General features: G+C 38.0%; 1 pseudogene; it reads right to left on the bottom strand.

Moving 5' to 3' along the window:
- The window catches only part of LOC148573442 (peptidyl-prolyl cis-trans isomerase CYP57-like), a 33,050-nt pseudogene extending 9,210 nt beyond the window's left edge, over positions 1–23,840 (bottom strand).
- Positions 23,841–24,080: the final 240 nt, after the last annotated feature.

The following is a 24,080-nucleotide window of genomic DNA, read 5'->3' as shown; positions in this document are numbered from 1 at the left end:
CAAAACATGCAAATGCAAAGATCAAACAAGAAGACTTACCAAGAACAACTTGAAGATCATGAAGAACACTATGAATGCATGAATTTTTCGAAAAATGCAAGATGCACATGCAATTGACACCAAACTTATAACATGACTCAAGACTCAAACAAGAAACACAAGATATTTTTGATTTTTATGATTTTCTAATTTTTTTGGATTTTTTTTCGAAAATTATTTGTAAAAGAAAAAAAATAAGGATTCCAAAATTTTTAATATGAATTCCAGGAATCTTGCCATGTTAGTCTAAAGCTTCAGTCCAGGAATTAGACATGGCTCACTAGCCAGACAAGCTTTCAATGAAAGCTCCGGTCCAAAACACTAGACATGGCCAATGGCCAGCCAAGCTTCAGCAAACATAGATACCTCTCATGTATACAACAGCTGATATTTCATCCAACTTCATATACTTATGAGTGGAAGCCTCAGTCCAAAAGAATTTAGACATGGCTTTACAGCCAGCCAGGCTTCACATGCTTCATGAAACACTAGAATTCATTCTTTAAAAATTTTGAATAATTTTTTTTCTTTTTTTTCGAAAATAGGTGAGAAAATTTTGAAATATTTTTGAAAAATTTTTGAAAAGAAAACAAAAATAAAATTACCTAATCTGAGCAACAAGATGAACCATTAGTTGTCCAAACTCGAACAATCCCCGGCAACGGCGCCAAAAACTTGGTGCGCAGAAATTGTGATTACACTTTGATTATGTAAAATTCATCGCTCTTTCTTTCCCTGGTAATGGCGCCAAAAACATGATGCCAATACCATGGTTCACAACTTCGCACAACTAACCAGCAAGTGCACTGAGTCGTCCAAGTAATACCTTACGTGAGTAAGGGTCGAATCCCACGGAGATTGTTGGTATGAAGCAAGCTATGGTCACCTTGTAAATCTCAGTCAGGCGGATATAAAATAGTAATGGGGTTTTCGAAAATAATTAATAAAATAGGGATAGAAATACTTATGTAATTCATTGGTGAGAATTTCAGATAAGCGAATAGAGATGCTTTCGTTCCTCTGAACCTCTGCTTTCCTGCTATCTTCATCCAATCAGTCTTACTCCTTTCCATGGCTGGCTTTATGTGATACATCACCACTGTCAATGGCTACTTTCGGTCTTCTCTCGGGAAAATGATCCAAATGCTCTGTCACGGCACGGCTAATCGTCTGGAGGCATCACCCTTGTCAATGGTTTCATCCTATCCTCTCAGTGAAAATGGTCAACGCACCCTGTCACGGCACGGCTATTCATCTGTCGGTTCTCGATCATGCTGGAATAGGATTTACTATCCTTTTGCGTCTGTCACTACGCCCGGCAATCGCGAGTTTGAAGCTCGTCACAGTCATTCAATCATTGAATCCTACTCGGAATACCACAGACAAGGTTTAGACCTTCCGGATTCTCTTGAATGCCGCCATCATTCTAGCTTACACCACGAAGATTCCGATTAAGAGATCTAAGAGATACTCATTCAATCTAATGTAGAACGGAAGTGGTTGTCAGGCACGCGTTCATAAGGAATGATGATGATTGTCACGTTCATCACATTCAGGTTGAAGTGCGAATGAATATCTTAGAAGCGAAATAAGATGAATTGAATAGAAAACAGTAGTACTTTGCATTAATCTTTGAGGATTAGCAGAGCTCCACACCTTAATCTATGGAGTGTAGAAACTCTACCGTTAAGAATACATAAGTGAAAGGTCCAGGCATGGCCGAATGGCCAGCCCTTCTGATCTAAGAACCAGGCATCCAAAGATGATCAAAGGATCAAAAGATAATCCAAAGATGTCTAATACAATAGTAAAAGGTCCTATTTATAATAAACTAGCTACTAGGGTTTACAGAAGTAAGTAATTGATGCGTAAATCCACTTCCGGGGCCCACTTGGTGTGTGCTTGGGCTGAGCTTTGAGTGTTGCACGTGTAAAGGTTCTCCTTGGAGTTGAACGCCAGCTTTTGTGCCAGTTTGGGCGTTCAACTCTGGTTTTGGATCATTTTCTGGCGCTGGACGCCAGAATTGGGCAGAGAACTAGCGTTAAACACCAGTTTGCGTCGTCTAAACTTGGCCAAAGTATAGACTATTATATATTTCTGGAAAGCTTTGGATGTCTACTTTCCAACGCAATTCGAAGCGCGCCATTTCGAGTTCTGTAGCTCCAGAAAATCTACTTTGAGTGCAGGGAGGTCAGAATCCAACAGTATCAGCAGTCCTTCTTCAACCTCTGAATCTGATTTCTGCTCAAGTCCCTCAATTTCAGCCAGAAAATACCTGAAATCACAGAAAAACACACAAACTCATAGTAAAGTCCAGAAATGTGAATTTAACATAAAAACTAATGAAAACATCCCTAAAAGTAACTAGATCCTACTAAAAACATACTAAAAACAATGCCAAAAAGCATATAAATTATCCGCTCATCAAAGATCTCTATACTCTGACATAGAGACTCATTTCTTCTTCTCTTCTTGGTTTTTTTCTTTTGTTTATGAGCAGGAATAGAGACAAAGAACATCTCTTTGATCTGGATCCTGAACCTGAAAGAACACTAAGGAGACGTCTACAGCAAGTTCAAGCTAGTAGAGCCAAGAGTAACCTCACAGAAGCTCTTGAGCAAGAAGCTGAAGATACAATAATGGAAGCTAATCCAGAAACTGGAGGAGACGCAGGAAAAGTCCTTGGATCTTATACTGCATCCAATTCTGACTTCTATGGGTGCAGCATCTCCATTCCTGCCATTAATGCCAACAACTTTGAGTTGAAGCTTCAATTGGTCACTCTAGTTCAACAGAACTTCCAGTTTTATGGACTTCCACAAGAAGATCCCAACAAATTCATGTCTGAATTTTTGCAGATATGTGACACTGTCAAGACTAATTGAGTAGATCCAGAAGTTTACAAGCTTATGCTCTTTCCCTTTGCGATAAGAGACAGGGCAAGGCTATGGCTGGATTCTCAGCCTAAGGAAAGCCTGGATTCATGGGAGAAGTTAGTCAATGGATTCTTGACCAAATTCTTTCCGTCTTAGAAGCTGAGCAAGCTTAGGGTGGAAGTTCAAACCTTCAGACAAAAAGAAGGTGAATCCCTCTAAGAACCTTGGGAAAGATACAAGCAACTGATTAGGAGATGTCCTCTTGACATGATCTCAAAATGGACCATGCTAGAGATCTTCTATGATGGCCTCTCTGAGATATCTAAGATATCATTTGACCACTCTGCAGGTGGATCAATCCACTGGAAGAAGACACCTGAAGAGGCACAGGAACTCATAGACATGGTTGCCAACAACCAGTATATGTAAACTTCTGAGAGGAATCCTGTGAACAATGGAGCATCTCAGAAGAGAGGAGTCCTAGAGGTGGACACCTTAGACACCATCTTGGCTCAGAACAAGTTCATGTCCCAGCAGATCAACATGATCTCTCAGCACTTGAGTGGGGGCATAGAGCCCAGCTGCTTACTATCCAAAGAGAGCGTATGAATTGGACGCTGGTGACAATACCTGGACCACAATGGAGGAGGTGAACTACATGGAAAATTCCTCCAGAACCTCCAACAACATTCCCTATTCGAATACATACAATCAGGGATGGAGAAGCCACCCTAACTTATGGTGGAGAGAGCAGCAGAGGCCTTAACAAGGCTTCAACAACAACCAGAATGGAATGAACCAGAATAGGTTCAACAATAGACCATTCAAATCTTCTCAGCAACAAATGGAGACACCCAAGCAGAGCCTCTCTGACTTGGCCATCATAGTCTCCAATCTCTCTTAAGATCACTTGCAGTTTCATAATAAAAACTAGGTCTTCCATCAGGAATTTGGAAGTACAGATTGGTCAGCTGAGTAAGAGGATCCCAGAGATTCCATTTAGCACTCTTTCCAGCAACACAGAAGTAAATCTAAGGGAAGAGTGTAAGGCCCTCATTGTGGAAGCCAAAGCCAAACCCACGGAGGAACATACTACTGAGGAACTGAAGGAAATCGGGGCTCATGAGGAAGTCCCTATGCACGCCCCTCTACAGGCAGAGGAGCCTGAAGAATACTCCTCCTCAGATGAGGAAGAAGAGACCAAGGAGGAGCAAATTGCTCGCTTTCTAGCAATCCTCATGAAGATGAAGGCTAGTTCCTCTTATGCAGAGGCGTTGGAGAATGAGCCTCCAGTGCTGACCAAGAAGCTCAGTGCCTTGGTTCAGAAGAAGCTGCTTCAGAAGCTACCGGATCCCGGAAGCTTCCTAATTCCCTATACTATAGTGACAATCACCTTTGAGAAGGCATTATGCGACCTTAGCTCAAGCATTAACCTCATGCCTCTCTCGGTAATAATGAGACTGAGAATTCTAGAGGTCCAATCTGCTAAGATCTCACTGGAGATGGTAGACAAGTCCCTAAAAAGGGTATATGGCATGGTGGATGACGTCCTGGTGAAGGTTGAGGACCTTTACCTCCCTGCTGATTTCGTGATCATAGACACTGGGGAGGACAGAGACGAATCCATCATCCTTAGAAGGCTTTTCCTTGCTACTGCTAAGGCCTTAATAGATGTGGAAAAGGGAAAGCTAGTTCTGTAGTTGTGAGAAGATCACATCTTGTTCAAGATGCCCAACCCTCACTCTCCCTCTGACAAAGGAGGTACCATTGTGCAACACATAGTGTTTGAATCCTCTCTCTCAGTGCAAAGCTATACAGAGTCTCCAGACACCAACTCTAAGTTTGGTGTTGGACAACCATCATTAGGCATTGGGAGAGAAGATACTAAAAAGAAGGTACCTAAAGGCTAAAGGGATAAGAAAATCCCCATTGAAGGCCTCTCACCTGGCATGAGAGTTGTCTTCACTAAGAGCCCAGTCATTCCATACACTGTGAGCAGGATCCTGTCCCTAGAGCATGTGGAGCTCATCCATGAAAGCACAGGAAGAAAGTTCACTATAAGGGGTGAAGATCTAATCCCCTATTAACCTCCGTAAAGGAGCTGTCTATCAAGCTAGTGATGGTAAAGAAGCGCTTGTTGGGAGGCAACCCAACCATGAGTAGAGTACTATTGTTTTTATTTCTTTTTAATTATCTCATTTTAATTTCATACTAGCTTATTTTCATAGTTTTTCTTTGCTTTTTAAAGTTTGTGATCATGTGCAGTACTTAGAATAGAGACAGAAATATTTAGAGATGGAAACAAAACACCCTGGAAAGAGCCCCTTGCTGGCGTTAAACGCCAGACAAGGAAGAGGATGGGCGTTCAACACCCCCTATGGAGCATGCACTGGCGTTAAACACCGGTAAGGGAACAACATGGGCGTTCAACGCCCATAGAGGAGCAAGGAACTAGCGTTGAATGCCAGAATGGGAGCATTCTGGACGTTCAACGCCCTTGAGGGAGCAAGCATTGGCGTTGAATGCCAGAAAAGGAGCAGTTTGGGCGTTCAACGCCCTTGAAGGAGCAACCAAGGGCTACTATTTTGATCCCCTGTGGGCGTTCAATGCCTATTCCTGGCATTGAATGCCAGGCAGGGGCAGGAGAGCTCGAGTTTGGAAGCCCTCTCAGCCAGTGGGTCCCACAGAATCTACACAACCCCACTTACCCCACCTACCCTACACTCTCTCTCTTACTCTTTCTAAACCTTGAAACCCACATCCTACTTTTCCTTTTTCCAATACACACTCTTCCCAAAACCTATCATAAATTTCACCAATCCCACCCACTTCAAATTTAAACCTTTCTCACCTATTCTTCCCCCACGTAGCCAAACCCTAACCCTCCCACCTCTATAAATACCCCATCAATCAACCCTTCATACACATACAAACCCAACACTCTCATCTTTCTCACACTTTACACTCTACACACAACCCTTCTTCCCCATTTCCCCACACAAGGCCAAAGCCTCATCACTCTCCCTTCTCTATCTATTTCTTTCTTCTTCTACTATTCTCCTCTGCTTTTGTTACTTTGCTCGAGGATGAGCAAAGCTCTTAAGTTTGGTGTTAGAAAAGCTTTACTTTTTTTGCTTTTCATTCACACTTATGGCACCAAAAGTCAGAGAATCCTCTAGTAAAAGGAAAGGAAAAGCAACTACTTCCGCTTCTGAACCTTAGGAAACGGAGAGATTCCTCACAAAGGCTCATCAAAACCACTTCTATGATGTGGTGAAGCACAAAAGGGTGATCCCTGAGGTCCCCTTTAGCCTAAAAAAGGATGAGTACCCAGAGATCCAATAAGAAATTCGGAGAAGAGATTGGAAAGTTCTAACCGATCCTATCCCGGAGGTTGAGATTTTAATGGTGCAAGAATTTTACGCCAACACTTGAGTCACCAAAAATCATGACACTAGTGTGAACCCACAGCCCAAGAACTGGCGTACCATGGTGAGAGAGCAACTCTTGGATTTCATCCTGGAAAGTGTAAGGTTGGCACTCTAACTACCTCAGATGAAAGGAGACCCAAACTCTTACACTAGAAGAGTTAACTCCGACCAAAGGTTGGAGCAAGTGCTCATAGACATCTGTGTGGAGGGAGCCCAGTTGAGTCTTGATGCACAAAGCAAGCCCTACCAATTGAGGAGGCTTGACCTAAAGCCTATTGAAGAACTGAAGATTGACGGTTTAGAATTCAGAATAAATCCTCGTTGCAAGTATAGTTTCTAAACTAAGAAATCAACCTTTCTTACAAACATTTTGGTTGTCACAAGTAACAAACCCCTAAATAAATTGATAACCGAAGTATTTAACCTCGGGTCGTCTTCTCAAGGAACTGCATGGAAGTATGTTCTTATTATTGGTTATGAGTTTGTAAATTGGGGTTTTGGAGTTTGGGCAATGGGAACAGGTATATTTTTAAATTAAAGCAATAAAATAAATAAGAAATTTTATTGTAATTAAATTAAAAACCTTGACCCGGAGAAGATTAATCAGAAGTTCTATCCTTGTTGGATTTTTCTCAAGATCAATTGATAATTGAAGGTTGCTTCTACTTAGTTATCCTTTACCAAGTAAAGTAAAAGAAAGTCAAGTAAGTTGGAAGTCTACTTCTTTTCACAAGTTCTAATCCTCTCCCTTGGGAAGGATTAGTGTTAGTGACTAAAGAGCCAGCCAACGATAAACCCAATTACAATTTAACTCTTGAGTAATTCAACTCAAGGGTCTCCAAATATTAATCAACTCTAAAATCAAGTTAGGATCCAACTTAGAACATTAATTAATAACAAACAATAGAAGAAGTGATAAATCTGAAATACCTCAATTATATTAAATAAAATATTCAAATCTTAACATGGAAAAGTTCATAAGCCAATTAGGCAACATAACTAATACAAGCATTAAAGTATCTGAAAATAAGAGATAAATATAAAGTAAAAGAAATATTGAACCTGATGAAGAGTTGAATCCTAAATCCTTTAAGAGGAATCCTAATCCTAAAACCTAAGAGAGAGGAGAGAACCTCTCTCTCTAAAAACTACATCTAAATTATGAAAAGTAAATTATGAAAAGCATGATTATGAATGGATGTATTCCCCCACTTTATAGCCTCTAATCTGTGTTTTCTGGGCAAAAACTGGGTCAAAAACAGCCCAGAAATCGCTGGAGAAGAAATCTGCCACGCTGATTTTCGTCACTGCGACGCGTCCGCGTGGGGCACGCGTTCGCGTCACCTAGCGTCAGAGTAACTATAGTATATTATACATCAAATCGAAGCTCCGGACGTTAGCTTTCCAACGCAACTGGAACCGCGTCGTTTGAACCTTTGTAGATAAAGTTATAGCCGTTTGAGTGCGAAGAAGTCAGGCTGGACAGCTTAGCAATTTCTCCAACTTCTTGTATTCCTTCCACTTTTGCATGCTTCCTTTCTATCCTCTGAGCCATTCCTGCCCTATAATCTCTGAAATCACTTAACACACATATCAAGGCATCTAATGGTAATAAGAGAGGATTAAACATAGGGAACTTAAGGCCAAAGAAGCATGTTTTCAATCAACGCACATAATTAGGAAGGCAAATGTAAAACCATGCAAATAGTATGAATAAGTGGGTAAAGAGTTGATAAAAACCACTCAATTGAGCATAAGATAAACCATAAAATAGTGGTTTATCAACCTCCCCACACTTAAACATTAGCATGTCCTCATGCTAAGCTCAAGAGAAGCTATAAAGGAGTGAAGAGGAATGATAGAATGTATGAAATACAACCTATCTAGATGAATGCAACTACACGCAAAATGTTTCTACCTACTTGGTTAAAAGTAAATAAGTTCTCCAAGACAAAAATAATTCAAATTTCACTAATTCAAATTATACAATAAAAGACAAGTAAACTTGTAAGAAGATAGCTCATGAAAGCAGGGAACATAGAATCAAGCATTGAACCCTTACTGGTAGTGTATATCACTCTAATCTCTCAAGTGTCTAGGGTTAATCAATCTATTCTTCTCTAGTCATGCTTTCTAGACTTTGTTCTTCATCTAATCAATCAACAAAAGTTTAATGTACCAATGCAAACATCATGAGGTCTTTTCAAGGTTGTAATGGGGCTAAGGTAAGGTTAAGGGTATATATATATATGGCTAAGTGAGCTGTAAATTGAATCCTTGATTAGTCTAAGATCTCACCTAACATATACATACTTTATATAATTTAAAAATACTTTACCTAGCTACCCAAATTTTTCCCACTTTTGTATTACATGCTCATGTATCAAACTTATTTTTGAATTTTGTCCCATGTGCATTGATTCTTTTTATTTTGCATTTGGGGTAATAATATTTTTCTTTCTTTTTTTTTTCTTTTTTTTTGTATCCCCTTATTTAATTACTTAATTTTTTTTTTCAATGCTCATGATAATTTAATTATTTTGATTTCACATGAACATGCTTCCCAAATTTTCAAATAACTTATTCAATTTAATTCCCTATTTTTTCATATCATCCCATGTTCCCATAAAATTTTCCACACTTAAATTGTACACAATATCTATCTTAAGCTAACCAAGGATTTAACTTGGGATTTTTATTTTGTTTTTCTACTTAAGGTTAGTAATGTGGTTATGAAATAGAAGGGGGTTAAAAAGTTCAAAGTGGCTAACAAGGGTGATGTAAAAGGTAGGCTTATCTGGGATAGGTGAGCTAATAACAAATAATTGCCTCAATCATATGCAAGCATGTAAATACACTAAATAATGGACATATAGAATGGAACAAAGCAAAGATTGCAATTATAGAGAAGAAAACACACAAGAATAAAAATTTATAGTTAAATAATGTAACCATGTAAATAAGCTCAAAATCTCACGGGTTGTGTGTTCTTTGACTCAAAAACCATGTTCTAAATACAACTTCAAACAAGTTTTACACAAAAAATTTTGATTTTAAATTAGTGAAATTTTTCAAAAATAGGATCTTAAAAAGAAACTTATTATTTTAACCAAGCAGTGGCTAAAATGCATAAAATCAAATAATCATGCAGTGAAACATGCAAATGTAAAAATGTACTTAAATAAAATATTGGTGTTGAGAAGAAAATACTAACCCATGGAGATCGGTATCGACCTCCCCACACTTAAAGATTGCACCGTCCTCGGTGCATACTAAGATGTGCAAGTGGATGGGGGTTGTGGTTCCTCAGCTGGGGCTCTTTTTGTTCCTTTCCTTGCCGGTGGTTTGGGAGTAGCTTTCTCTTTACCCTTCTTGGTGGCCATCCTGAAAAGGAAAAAAGAAAGTAACTTTTAAAGCTAAGGGTTAGAGCAAGGAAGAGAGCGGGAAAGGTGGTAATCAATGTACAATAAAGAAAAATGACGTTAACACATGGTCATGACTACATGTGAAAAGTTCATCAATGGAAGTATAGCAAGTGCATGTAATGACAATTAAATGCAAGATGTTTATTGGCGTGCTGGCAAAGGCATGAGTAGCATAAATCAAGCATTCAATGTCCAAGTTAGATTACCAAGTCTTTCAAACTAACAACATGTTTGTAATATCAATTATATTTAATCAATAAAATATAAAAAGGGTTTTGTGAAAAGCAAGCATTTAGAATAGTAGAATAAAAGAAATCTAAAAATAGTGCATAATGCCATATGGGCTTTTTCACAAACACATAGCAAGCATGGTAAATAAGCTATTGAAAGTATTAAATTGAACATGCAAGCAACCCTTTAAAAAGTAATATATAATTGTCAAACAATTCCTTTAATAATCCACAAAAATATAGAAAATAATGATCCAAATAAATTTCTAACACCAATGAAAATAATGCAATGAATGAAAGTAAATAAATTAAAATAAAATAAAAAGAAAAATAAGAAGAATAAGAAGGGAAAGAAGGGAAGAAGAAGTAAGGAAGAAATAAGGAAGGAAAAGAGAAAATAGGATTTAGGGAAAAGAAAGATAAGATATTTTGGCATTTTAGGGTAAGCTGTGCGGCGCAAGCGACGCGGACGCGTGGGTGACGCGTTCACGCGAATTGCGCTTATTCGGATTGACGCGGTCGCGTGACACGTTTTATGCTATTGGCACGAGGGCAGCCTCGCGCTCGCACAACTCTCTGTTCAAAATCTTATGTTGCCAAATTTTGGGTGACGCGATCGCGTGGTCGACGCGATCGCATGGGGGCCAATATTGGGATATGACGCGGACGCGTTCGCGTGGTAAGGGCCGTGCGTCTAGTGCTAGTCCAGCACCACTCTAGCATAACTTTCGGCTATGCACCCTTTTTACGTCGATTTTCAGGTCACGCGGCCGCGTGGGTGACGCGGTCACGTGGGAGGCCAATGTTCCCACATGACGCGGACGCGTCAGCGACGCGGTCGCATGGGTCAATTTGTGCCACAGGCACACCTCCAGCCACGCTCTCGCGTGACTCTCTGTTCACTTTTCTTTTCTTCCAAACGCACTGGTGACGTAGACGCGTCAGTGACGCTGCCGCGTCGCGTGCGTATTTTTTTTTTTAATAATAATGCAGTATGCAGAATGCAATGCTAATATGAATGTTATGCAAAACTCCAGGTTCAATACAATAAAATAAAATAAGACTCGAAAACAAATAAAACTAAATAAAAATGAAAAAGGAACGATCATACCATGATGAGTTGTCTCCCACCTAGCACTTTTAGTTAAAGTCCTTAAGTTGGACCTTTGATGAGCTTCCTGTTATGGTGGCTTGTGCTTGAATTCATCCAGGAATCTCCACCAGTGTTTGGAATGCCAACAGCCTCCGGGATCCCAAACTAGGTGCAGAAAGCCTTCAAGTAAGTTAAAGCAAGTGACAAGGCCCCAAGAGTGTTGATTGCCAGAATGAATTCCGAGGTCCCAAATCTTGCTTTTGCACCCGTCTTTTTGTTGATCATTATGATTCCAACCGGGTGGTAAGCAATCTGAATTCTCACTAAAGCGGCCAAACAACTTCCCAGACCCATTCAGTTGAGCTCTACACCAACCTTTGCGTTTAAACTTAAAGCTTCCAACCATAATGAACCTAGCAGGACAATTCTTACCACTGACCATCTTCCTCTTACTCTTAATGTCACAAAGAGCTCTAAGTTGACCATCCGTCTCTAGTAGCCCATATTCAAGTAGAATTAGAAAGCTAAGGGATATGAATTTTACCCACTTGAATGTTGTGAAGGATGATGGCAACTTAGGTGGAGAGGTCTCCAGCAGCTTTGGCAAAGTGATATCAAGCTCCTCTCCCTTATGTTCTTTCTTGACAACTTCCACCTCCTTGTAAGCTTCTTCAATTTCAACCTCTTCCTCTTGGTAGCTTTCTTCCAATTCAATCTCTTCTTCATTTCTTACCAAGGGCATGAGAGGTTGTGCCTCTTTTTCTTGAATCTCCATCTCTTGATCAACCTCTTCCAAGTCTTCAACTAGGGTATGCCTTGGAGGTTGTACACCCTCCTCAACATCAAATGCAACCGTTTTGGAAGGAGGCTCTATGTCTTGACTTTTCCATGGAGGTTCAGCATCCTCAAGTCTTCAACCACTTTTTCCTCTTTAATAATTACTGCTTTGTCCAGTAGTTTTAATATAAAATCATACTCATCCTTGATGATTTTCTTTCCATGACAACTCCTTTCAACTATTCTTTCATCTTCAAGGGTCTTTACTACCGTCACCTTTAGGGCCTCCTCTAGCTCCTTATGAAGTATGCACTACAAGAAAAACACCCATTCAGGTACACTTGAAAAGTGTAGCCAAAAGTGAAAAAAATGATGCCTTAGGCTACGGGTACGCTTTTTGGGCTACGGCTACGCTTTTTGGAGTGATTCCTATTCGGCCGTTGCCTATTCTCAAAGGCTACGCTTTTTTGCACCAAGGGCTACGCTTTTGACTTTTGAGAATAGGCTACGCTTTTCAAGTGCTGCTATCCAGGACCAAAGGCTACGCTTTTTAACTTTCATTTTTCTAGAATAGGCTACGCTTTTTAACACTACTGCATCACTTGTAAAGCGTAGTCATATTGTATACCATAGCTACTTTTTATAAGCGTAGCCTTAAGTCCCTCTTTTTTTTTGTATACTATAGCTACTCTATATAAGTGTAGCCTTAGGTCCCTCATTGTTTTTTTGTTATTTTCTATATATATATATATAATTCTAATAATTTTTTGTACAACATAATATTTAATAATATGATTATATATATAATTATGTATTTTTAATTAAATAAATTAAATATTATAAAATAAAAATAAATACACAATTATATTAAACTAAAAAATATTCTAGCAAAAGACAGCAAATACATTCTAAAGATTCACAAGCACTGTAATGTTACAATATATTAGTACATAAAACAATGGATCCAACTATCCAATTGAACAATCACTCAACAATAGAGTAAAAAAAATGAAACATGTCTAAACTACTACTTTCCATGTATCAATGAATATAAAGAGGATTACAAATTATTGTTGTATTTTGATATACTGGATTCGCACAATGCTTGCTCCTCTATTTCAGGATATCTCAAATCTTTCTTGGCGGTACTTTTATTTGATGCTGCTGCAGCCATCTGTCAAAAGAATCACTAGTTGAGTTCTACAACAACAATATCAGAAAAGTTAGTTTAGTTCATACCTCTTCAGATCGCGCTATCATGCTTGGAGGACTAACAGCTAAATAAGCATAAGCCATTAAGTCCAATGGCCAACCAGTAATCTGTATTGGAAAACATTGAGATCTGACCAAAAATAGAACAAAATAAGTTGGTAACAATTAAAGTTAAAAGTATTCATCGGAATGATATCTTAAAGGCATATCAGATAATATAAAGTCATCAAGAGAGAGTAAGAAACGAAAGGTTATGGGCTTATGGCCATTATGAAAACAGAAGCTATATCAGTAAATAAATAAAATTCTAAAAAATAACGAATTTACTTAAAAAAATGGTAGTACATTTAGTTATTTTTCATTAGTGTTCCACAGTTCAAAAATGGAACTTGTTTGGAACTTGTTTGCTTTGTGCTAACTTTATCCTAGATAACAAATTCTAATCTTTCAATCTATGTTTACCTGCTCACCTGGTTGATATGGCCGATCTGTAGTAAAGACAATTCCCTTTGATAAATTATCATAATCCAAAAAGGTATCCACCTAAACCAGTGAAAAGAAACTGGAGTTAGAAAATTTCATGGGCAAAATCATAATAAGGAAATTTCTTTGGAATAGACCGTACATACTCCTAATATTATAAACCATACCCTCAAAACAGTTAAACAGAGCAGGTAGAACAACCCTCAATACTAAACCACCACGCAACCCCATTTATTAGGATGACCAACCAAAAGACAGATCCAAGCTAACACTTGTGCATTTTAAGTAATTCAGAAAAAATGGAAAAAAGCCACACACACACACATATCCTTCAGAAGACCAGAAAATCAGAACCCAGATTTCATAACCATAATAAAAAAAACTATATGAGAATTATATGGGAGCATAACAGCAATAAAAAAATGTCTATGTATAGATTCTGTTTACCCTGGTTGATTGGCTTGTTTCTGAAATGCTACATATATCTCAGTTAATAAAACATATCACGTTCTAAATAATCATCACCCTAATCAAAAGAAAGTACAGACCTCAATGAGAAAATAAAGATAGGTACCTAATGGTAACTTCATCCCAGCCTTAGTGATTTCATAAGGGATAGTAGATGGATTTTTTGTTACAAACAATTGCCGGGGAACTCCAACCTTGCCTAAAATCAAAAGCCACACACACACACACACATATCCTTCGGAATCAAAAGTGATCAGAAGCACTAATAAAAATTAAATAAGCAAGAGTAATCAAAAGCACTAATAATATGCCTTATAATAAAAAATAATATGCATAATAAACTAAATTCACTAATAAAACCAGCAAGAGTGATCAAAAGCACTAATGAAGCAGAGCAGTTTTTTTAAGTTAGAATATTGAATTTAAAAATACCATGTTAAAAAGACTACTCTAACCACCACATTTAGAATGAATTAGCTCAAGAAAGTATCCTGAAACGACTAAAATGGATCATCAAGGGACACCACATTTAGTATGTAATTTCTCATTGTGTAACTGAATGCCTTCCTTTATTTAAACCTAGGAATTCTAATGATGCGCCATCTTCCAATCTAATTGGTTATTACAATAGTTGACAAATTGCAATGAGCCACAAAAATACTGCAGCATATATAATCCACATGAAACAAAAATAATTAACATGAAATCAGTAAACTACTCTAGACAAATGAATAATAGTCCCCATTAGTACTTCATTTTTGTTTATTAGAACATTACCATTTACCACTACAAAGTAAACTGTGCTGATTAAGAAAGCAACAATCATTCACATACAGATCCAAGAATCAAGCAGCTGACTAGTCAATAAGCATACTCAATGGAAAGGTTTCTGCCATTTAATCACCAAATACAACTAAAATCAATATCTAACTATTCTAACCCTTACCTCTTTGTTGATCAAATACACAAGACTTGTCCCTGTTTTTCTCTTGAGCCCAAACCTTAACCGTTCCAAGAACCAGAATTTTGGTTACATTTCATAAGGCCATTCGACCAAATTAAACATAGAGGAGAGAAAATCACTCACCTCTCTTTGCTTGTGGTGGTAGTTGTGTTAACAGAAATTGAATAAACTGAAAAAAATGGAGCAAGAGAATTATCAGAATTTTGAATTAGAGGAGAAAAGAAAGAAGATGAAGTCGCTGTCCTCACCTAGCAAAGAAACTCGAAGAACAGTTGGGTGAGTGGAACGCAGCTCCCTCTTAAGCTTCAGTCAGCTCCCTCCTTGGCCATCATTCTCTTTCTCTTGGTGCTATGGTTGATGAAGAGCCAAAAACTTGAAGAACACTCCTGTTTTTGCTCCCTGGTGCTTTGGCTATTCCTCTGTTCCTTGCCCTCTCTCTACTGTCTGTGAATTCATGAGGGAGACAGACAGAGACAGACAGAGAATGGCCCTCCATTCCTCCTCTGATTTCTGAACGTGAAATCTTGTTGACCCTGCCATTCAATATTCAATATTAGGGCAATCACTTGATAAACTTTGACTTCACTAGTTCACTAGTTCACCATCTACACCCACATTTAGATCCTTCTGCAACTCACCTGATTAGTACGACCATTGCTATACTTATGAACAATACTTATCTTCAAGAAATGGAAAAGAGCTGCAATAGGGGACTGAACCGACCACTTAGAATTTAGAAACATGCAAGATTACAGCTCTTGAATCAAATTCCTTCCTATCAAGTTCTACAAGATTACAGCTCTTGAGTCAGAAAGACTTTAGCCAAAACAAGCAAAAAGAATAAATAAAAGCACTCCTCAAAATCCTGACAATAATTGATTAACATATAGTCACATATAAAGAGAGAAGGAGGTAACTTCAATACTTCATCCTAATCCTTTTTACAAAACCCAAAGTATAACTAATCCATTACAAGCACCAAGCTCATTTGTATTAGGGCAAAACAAAAACCATTCTTATTGCTTAGTTAGCAACAAAAAACTTTATGTTTGTCCATATATATTTTCTAACAATAATGTTCCACATTTTCACTATATGTGCCTAATAAGAAAATTCCACATTACTGTTGAGTTAAGTATTTATATTTAATACATAATATATGTCAAAATAGTTTAACATAAATAATCCAAAACAACTACCCTAATACTAATGATTGTCATGCATCTAAAATGATTGTCATGCATATTAGAATCTGAGAAAAGCTGTTAGATTGAAATCTACTGGAAATAAGCGTGCAAAGCCTTCCAAACTTGAGGACAAGGATCATGCAGATAATTCAAAGGACAAGGACCATGCAGATAATTCAGAGAACAGTGCTACTGTTTCATCAAATGAAGATGCAAAACGAATTTTGAAAGATATGTCGTCTGCAGAGCAAAGTGATCTATTTGCTATTGTTACATTTAAACTTGAAAATTTTGTTCAGAGTCGACACCCACCAGGAAAGCAATATGATACAATTCATTGGTGAGTTGCTGCCAATTTATTCATTGAGAAAACAGAAACGGAAGCTAAAAACAGAGAAGGAGAAGCCAACTTATTCATTGAGAAATCACAGAAACAAAAACTTATTAACGCTGCATTTGGATTCAGTCTCAGAAACAAACCCTAAAATACCACAAATCTTCATCAACAATAGCATGCATGTTATCAAATTACAGTTCACAAACCCATATTTCACAGATTAAAACCCCCAAATTAAAACCCCTAAAATAGGAACCCTAAGCCTCTGATCAATTTCAGAAGCAAATAGAAATCAATACATACCTATTCAATGATGTGAGCACAGCGAAGATGAGAAGCACGGAGATGACGATGGCGAGAGCGGCGCAGCGACGATGGTGAGAGTGGCTCAGCGACGATGGTGAGGGTGGCACAACGACGATCAGTGCAAGCGATGGCGAAGAGGAGTGTCGGTCAGTAGTGGGGAGTGGGGGGTGAGTGGGGAGTGGGAGGCGACGACGGTCAATGGCGAGAGTTACAGGGTTTCTTCTTGTAGGGCAACGATGGCGAGGGCTTCTACTTCGTCATGAAGGTGATAAAGGTGATGAGTGAGCTTTCAGGAAAAAGTGAGACTGAGGGTTTACGAAAGAGGACGAAGGTGATTGAGTGACATTTGGAGGGAATTGAATCACAAAAATTTTACTAAGTGTGATGAGTTTGCTTTCAGGAAAGAGGAAAAAATTTCACTAAGTGTCAAATTTTTTACTCTAGATACATTAGGCATCGCTTTTTAAGTGCACCCAAAACTTAAAAAATAGGCTACCCTTTAAAAGCGTCTCCTTTGATACGAAAAGTGAAGCTATAGATATCAACCTACGGTTACGCTTTATAAGTGATTTCTATAATACCTAAGGCTACGCTTTTTAAATGATGCCGCATTTGTGTATACTTTTCTCTTATAAAAAGGCAACACGGAGAAAAGCGTAGCCTATTCTATGAATAGGCTACGCTTTTCAAATGTAGCTTAAAAAAGTGTGGCTGAATGGGTATTTTTCTTGTAGTGATGGATTCGCGAAGATGATCCCTTCTCTCTTGTTCCATGTCAATAGCATCATTGGGATCATGTTGCTCTTGGATTGATGGATGTGGGTGCTCTTCCATGGATGGTGGTAATGGGATGGAGAGATCATTCTGTGGTTGAGAAGGAAGTGCACTAGAGCTTGAGGGTTGATTGTTGAAGGTATTTGGTGGTCCGATTTGGGCGACGAGAGCTTGTATAGTAGAGTTTAGATCAGTAAGTGCTTTCTCCATGGAGGTTTGGGGTGGATAGGAGGGTTCATTTGGCTCATAAGGTGGTTGGTATGGTGGATACGGGTTAGGGTCATATGGAGGTGAATGGTGAAAAGGGGCTTGTGAGTATGGTGGTCCAAAGTCATGTTGAGGAGAGGGTTTATAGGCATATGGTGGTGGTTGTTGATAGTCCATTGGAGGTGGTTGTTGCAATGAGGGTTGATCAAATCCTTGTGGCTCTTCCCATCTTTGATTGTTCCAACCTTGATGCCTGTTCTCATTGTAATTTCCTCTTCCTGCAATATAATTGTAACCAGACTCATAGCCAAAGGGGTGAGAGTTTATAATAGCAAATAAAAATTAAAAATAAAAATAAAAATAATTTTAAATTAAAAGGTTATTTGAAATTTAAATTTTTGAATTTGAAAATTAAATTTTGAATTTGAATTTTAAATTTTGAAATTTGATTTTTGAAATAAGATAAGATAGGATAAAAATTTTAAAATAAAAATCTGAATTTTTTTTAATAAAAAAAATAAACAAGCAAAAAGTAAATATTTACAATAACCAATAATAAGGCACACGTTTGCAATTCCCCGGCAACGGTGCCATTTTGAAGAACTGAAGATTGATGGTTTAGAATTCAGAATAAATCCTCGTTGCAAGTATAGTTTCTAAACCAAGCAATCAACCTTTCTTACAAATGTTTTGGTTGTCACAAGTAACAAACCCCTAAATAAATTGATAACCGAAGTATTTAACCTCGGGTCATCTTCTCAAGAAACTGTAGGGAAGTATGTTCTTATTATTGGTAATGAGTTTGTAAATTGGGGTTTTGGAGTTTGGGCAATGGGCACAGGTATATTTATAAATTAAAGCAATAAAAATAAATAAGAAATTTTATTGTAATTAAATTAAAAACCTTGACCCGGAGAAGATTAATCGGAAGTTCTATCCTTGTTGGATTTTTCTCAAGATCAATTGATAATTGAAGGTTGCTTCTACTTAGTTATCCTTTACCAAGTAAAGTAAAAGAAAGTCAAGTAAGTTGGAAGTCTACTTCTATTCACAAGTTCTAATCCTCTCCCTTGGGAAGGATTAGTGTTAGTGACTAGAGAGCCAGCCAACGATAAACCCAATTACAATTTAACTCTTGAGTAATTCAACTCAAGGGTCTCCGAATATTAATCAACTCTAAAATCAAGTTAGGATCCAACTTAGAACATTAATTAATAACAAACAATAGAAGAAGTGATAAATCTGAAATACCTCAATTATATTAAATAAAATATTCAAATCTTAACATGGAAAAGTTCATAAGCCAATTAGGCAACATAACTAATACAAGCATTAAAGTATCTGAAAATAAGAGATAAATATAAAGTAAAAGAAATATTGAACCTGATGAAGAGTTGAATCCTAAATCCTTTAAGAGGAATCCTAATCCTAAAACCTAAGAGAGAGGAAAGAACCTCTCTCTCTAAAAACTACATCTAAATTATGAAAAGTGAATTATGAAAAGCATGATTATGAATGGATGCATTCCCCCACTTTATAGCCACTAATCTGTGTTTTCTGGGCCGAAAACTGGGTCGAAAATAGCCCAGAAATCGCTGGAGAAGAAATCTGCCACGCTGACTTTCGTCACTGCGACGCATCCGCGTGGGACACGCATTCGCGTCGCCTAGCGTCAGGGCAACTATGGCATATTATATATCAAATCGAAGCCCCCGATGTTAGCTTTCCAACGCAACTGGAACCGCATCGTTTGGACCTTTGTAGCTAAAGTTATAGCCGTTTGAGTGCGAAGAAGTCTGGCTGGACAGCTTAGCAATTTCTCCAACTTCTTGTATTCCTTCCACTTTTGCATGCTTCCTTTCTATCCTCTGAGCCATTCCTGTCCTGTAATCTCTGAAATCACTTAACACACATATCAAGGCATCTAATGGTAATAAGAGAGGATTAAACATAGGGAACTTAAGGCCAAAGAAGCATGTTTTCAATTAAAGCACATAATTAGGAAGGCAAATGTAAAACCATGCAAATGGTATGAATAAGTGGGTAAAGAGTTGATAAAAACCACTCAATTGAGCACAAGATAAACCATAAAATAGTAATTTATCACCTGTGGCAAGAGGATGGTTGGAATTTATCCAACGTTCCATCATCCCCAAAGTAACAGATCTGAGGTTACCAGAGACCGAGCAATAATGATTCATTGCATTATGCTTGGGAACGAGGTGGAGGTACATGAGGTGATACCTCAAGAATTGTACAAGGTAGCTGACAAAGCCTCCACCTAAGCAAGGCTAGCATTCGCTCACCTCATAGGTCACCTATGTAATTCAGTTGGAATTTGCATAGAAGGAGACGTCCCCATTGAAGAAGACAAGCCCATCACGAAAAGAAGGATGGAGCATGTTAGAGAGCCTACACACACACCACAACAAGAGCCTGTACAGCCACCTCTATTAGAAATCTCTGAGATGGCTCAAGGGATGTATTTGCCTCCCCGAGACTATTGGGATCACCTGAATACCTTAATAGGGGAGTTAAGCTCAAATTTGGAGCAGTTAAGCATAGAACATCAAGATCACGCCACTATCCTCCATGAGATTAGAGAAGTTCAGAGGATCATAAGGGAGGAGCAGTAGAAACAGGGGCGAGACATAGAGGAGATCAAACGCTCCATTGGATTCTCCAGAGGGAGTAGCAGCCACCGTCACTGAGGTTGTTGAGTCCCATTATCCCTCTATATTTTCTAATTTCTGTTTCCCATTGTACTTTATTTTACTGTCTGTTTTCTATTTCTGGTGCATGATCATGTTTAGTCTTTTGTCATTTCCTATGTATCCCTCACCATGCTTAAAAGAAAAAATTATTTGAAAAAGAATAGTGAGAATGCATAAGTTTCGAGTATATCATGAGTTAGTCCAATTGTTTTGATGTGGTGGCCTTGCATTTACTTTCTAAATGTATGAATTAATTGTGCATATTTGATATTGGAGTTGAGTATGTTGGCTTTTGAAAGAATGATGAATTTAGAAAAGTATTATTGGTGCTCTGAAAAATCAATTATATTGATTCTTGAAGTAAGAAAAAACAGCAAAAAATATATAAAAAAGAAAGAAAAATAAAAAGAAAAAAAAGAAAAGAAAAAGCAAAAGAGAAATGGTCCAAGGCTTTGAGCATCAATGGTTAGGAGGGTCAAAATTGGCCTAAAAATTTCAAATGAGTTGCTATCCCTAACTAAATGCTTGTGGTGTGAAGGTGTCAAGTAAAAAGCTTGAGACTGAGTAGTTAAAGTCGTGATCCAAAGCAAAAAGAGTACGCTTAAGAACTCTGGGCACCACTGTCTGGGACTTTAAGCAAAGCTAAAGTCGAATCCAAAGGGTTCCCCCAGTTAAGTGCCTGTGGCGTTTATGTATCCAGTGGTAATACGAGAAAACAAAACGCTTAGAGTCACGGCTAGGCTCAAAAGGTGAAAAGCACCAAAAGAAGCTGTGTTCAAGAATCAAGAAAAGCTAAAAGAGGAGAATCAATAATATCATCCGGATTCTAGTTCCAAGGGATGCCAATATTTCTAAGCTTTAAAGGAAAGTGAAGGTGCCAGAACTGTTCAGAAGTAAAGGGCTAATAGTACCACTCATCTAATTGGAACTGAGCTTCATTGACAACTCTAAAACTTATTGTATTCATCTCTTCTTTTTAGTCCTACTTGATTTTTGGTTGTTTGAGGACAAGCAACAGTTTAGGTTTGGTGTTCTGATGAGTGGATATTTTATACACTTTTTAGCATTATTTTCTTAGTGTTTTTAGTAGATTTCATTAAGTTTTACTATAATTTAGTAGGTTTTAGTGAAAAATTCACATTTTGGATACTATTTTGAGCTTTTGTATTTTTCTTATGATTCTAGGTGATTTTTGGGTGAATTTGGCAAGTTTTGGCAAAGTCTGATTCAGAGGCAAAGAAAGGAGTGTAGATGCTGTCAAATCCTGACCTCCATGCATTCAAATGAGCATCTTTGGAGCTATTGAGGTCTAACTGATGCACTCTCAACAGTGTTGGAAAGCTAATTTCCAGGGCTTTCTATCAATATATAATGATTTATACTTTTCTTTGGATTGGACTGCCCAAAATGGGCATTGAACGCCCAAGTTACCCCCTTTCTGGCGTTCAACGCCCCACAAGGACCAAGGCCAGTGTTGAACGCCCAAACCTGGCGTTCAACACCACCAAGGGAGCAAGAAAGTATAAAGACACCCCACTAATGGGCGTTCAACGACCATTCTTCCAGGTTGACGCCAAGCTCAGCCCAAAACACTCACCAAAGTCAGCCCAAAACACTCACCAAAATGGGCCCAAAAGTGGATTTTCGCACCTTTAGCCTCATCTATCCTATATTTGTGCATTTTCATTATTAAATTAGTATATATAGGAGAAGATCACCCATGTTTATCACCTTCTACCACCACTTTTAAATTACACAATGTTTTCTATAAAGCATGAGTAACTAAACCTCCTAGATTAAGGTTAGGAGCTCTGCTGATTCTCATGGATTAATAATATTAGTATTTCTATTTTAATATATGTTTGATTCCTCTTCTATGTGCATTCTCGTTCTTCATCTTCATGAATCTGGGGTGGAACGGAAGTATGACCCCTTGTTTTACATGAGTTCTTTGCGAGTCGTAGCTGGATAGCGTTGAGCTGCAGTTTGAGAATACATCACAGGTTCCAACAAGTTATCTGGGCTAAGGGGATATGTGACATAAAATCCTATTAGTCATGGGTAATTGAGGTTTCTTTGGCGCTAAGGCTAGAATCATAGAGTTTCATTCTCCGATCCGTAAGATTTGACCTTGTCTATGGCGTTTTGAGTAGGATCTTCAAAGGCTGAATTGCTAGAGCTTCACCCTTGTTCAAATTGAATGACCACTGGCCCTGGCGTTTGATTTGAATCAGAGAAGATTAATGACCATTGGCCCTGGCTTTAATCACTTATAGCCTTGCCATGGAACGAATCATTCACTATTGAAGTAGACAGTAAGAAAAGTTAATCTAGAAAGATAAACCACCTCCAAAGCCTTAACTGATTTCTCACTATTATTTCTCTGCTATTTCTTTGTTGCTTTCTTTAAGTGTTTATGCACATTCAACAACAACCAATCTCTTTCTATTTGCCTGACTAAGATCTGTAGGATAGCCACTGCTTGCTCAATCCAACAATCCTCGTGGGATCAACCCTCACTCACCTGAGGTATTACTTGGACGATCCGGTGCACTTGCCGGTTAAGTTGTGTAGAGTTCTAAATTTTGCGCACCAACCTCGTCCCCAAACAAAAGCAAGTTCAATTTTCTGCATTATTAAAATCAAGCAACAATTGACTCAAATACTTGCCAACACAAACTAATGCATTGGATTTTACAAAGTCGGCTCTCTTAGGTATGAGACAGGACTTACTTCACACACTTTGTCCTTAAACCTTTATTTTCTGTATCAGGTGTAGCTTTAGTCTGAACATTTCTTTGCATAGTATCTTCAAACAGGTTCCATAATACCTACCAAGAAGAAACTGTGGAGGTGAAATTCTTACTTCCGCAGTCATAAATTTCAAGATTTTTGGATATGTTAGTCAAAATATAAACATACCTCAACTGATGATATCTTTGGAGGTGGATCTAAAGGCCGGTCATTTTTATCAGTTTCAACTTCACCTAGCCTTAAAAGATTATACATTGTATCTCCTGTTACCTGAGATAAAATAACAATGAGTACACTAATCACAGATCCCTAAAAGATTACAAAATTCTTGTAGGAAAAAAAGGAGGTTTTGATGTAACAACATTCCAGTACCTTTCCAAAAATAGTATGCTTCTAATAAAGCCAGTCACAACAATCAAGAGTTATGAAAAACTAACTCCCATTTGAATTAGGTGGCCCAGCATTGGCCATTGCAACCAATCCTCTGTGCTTGAATTTCAGACGCAAATGAAACTCATAGGGAAAAACACCCCGTAAATACTCTCACCTCCTAAACAATACATTATTTGCAAAAACACAAAAAAGACTTCATTTCACAATTATGTTAATACAGATCAAATTTTAGAAATAAAACACGGGGTTTTTTAAAAAATATAAATATTTAACAGCCAGAATCTTAAGGAGAAAATGTTTTGACATTGTGTTTAAACAACTTTCACTACTTCAACTTATCTAGCTACCCTCAAAATCTTTGTCAATATAGTACAAAATGGCAAGGAAACATTACTCTTTCTTTCCCCAAA

Source organism: Arachis ipaensis, chromosome B2, assembly GCF_059453495.1.
Source record: "Arachis ipaensis isolate K30076 ecotype BB chromosome B2, ASM5945349v1, whole genome shotgun sequence".
Classification (NCBI taxonomy): domain Eukaryota; kingdom Viridiplantae; phylum Streptophyta; class Magnoliopsida; order Fabales; family Fabaceae; genus Arachis; species Arachis ipaensis.
This window is presented reverse-complemented; position numbering and strand designations above follow the sequence as displayed.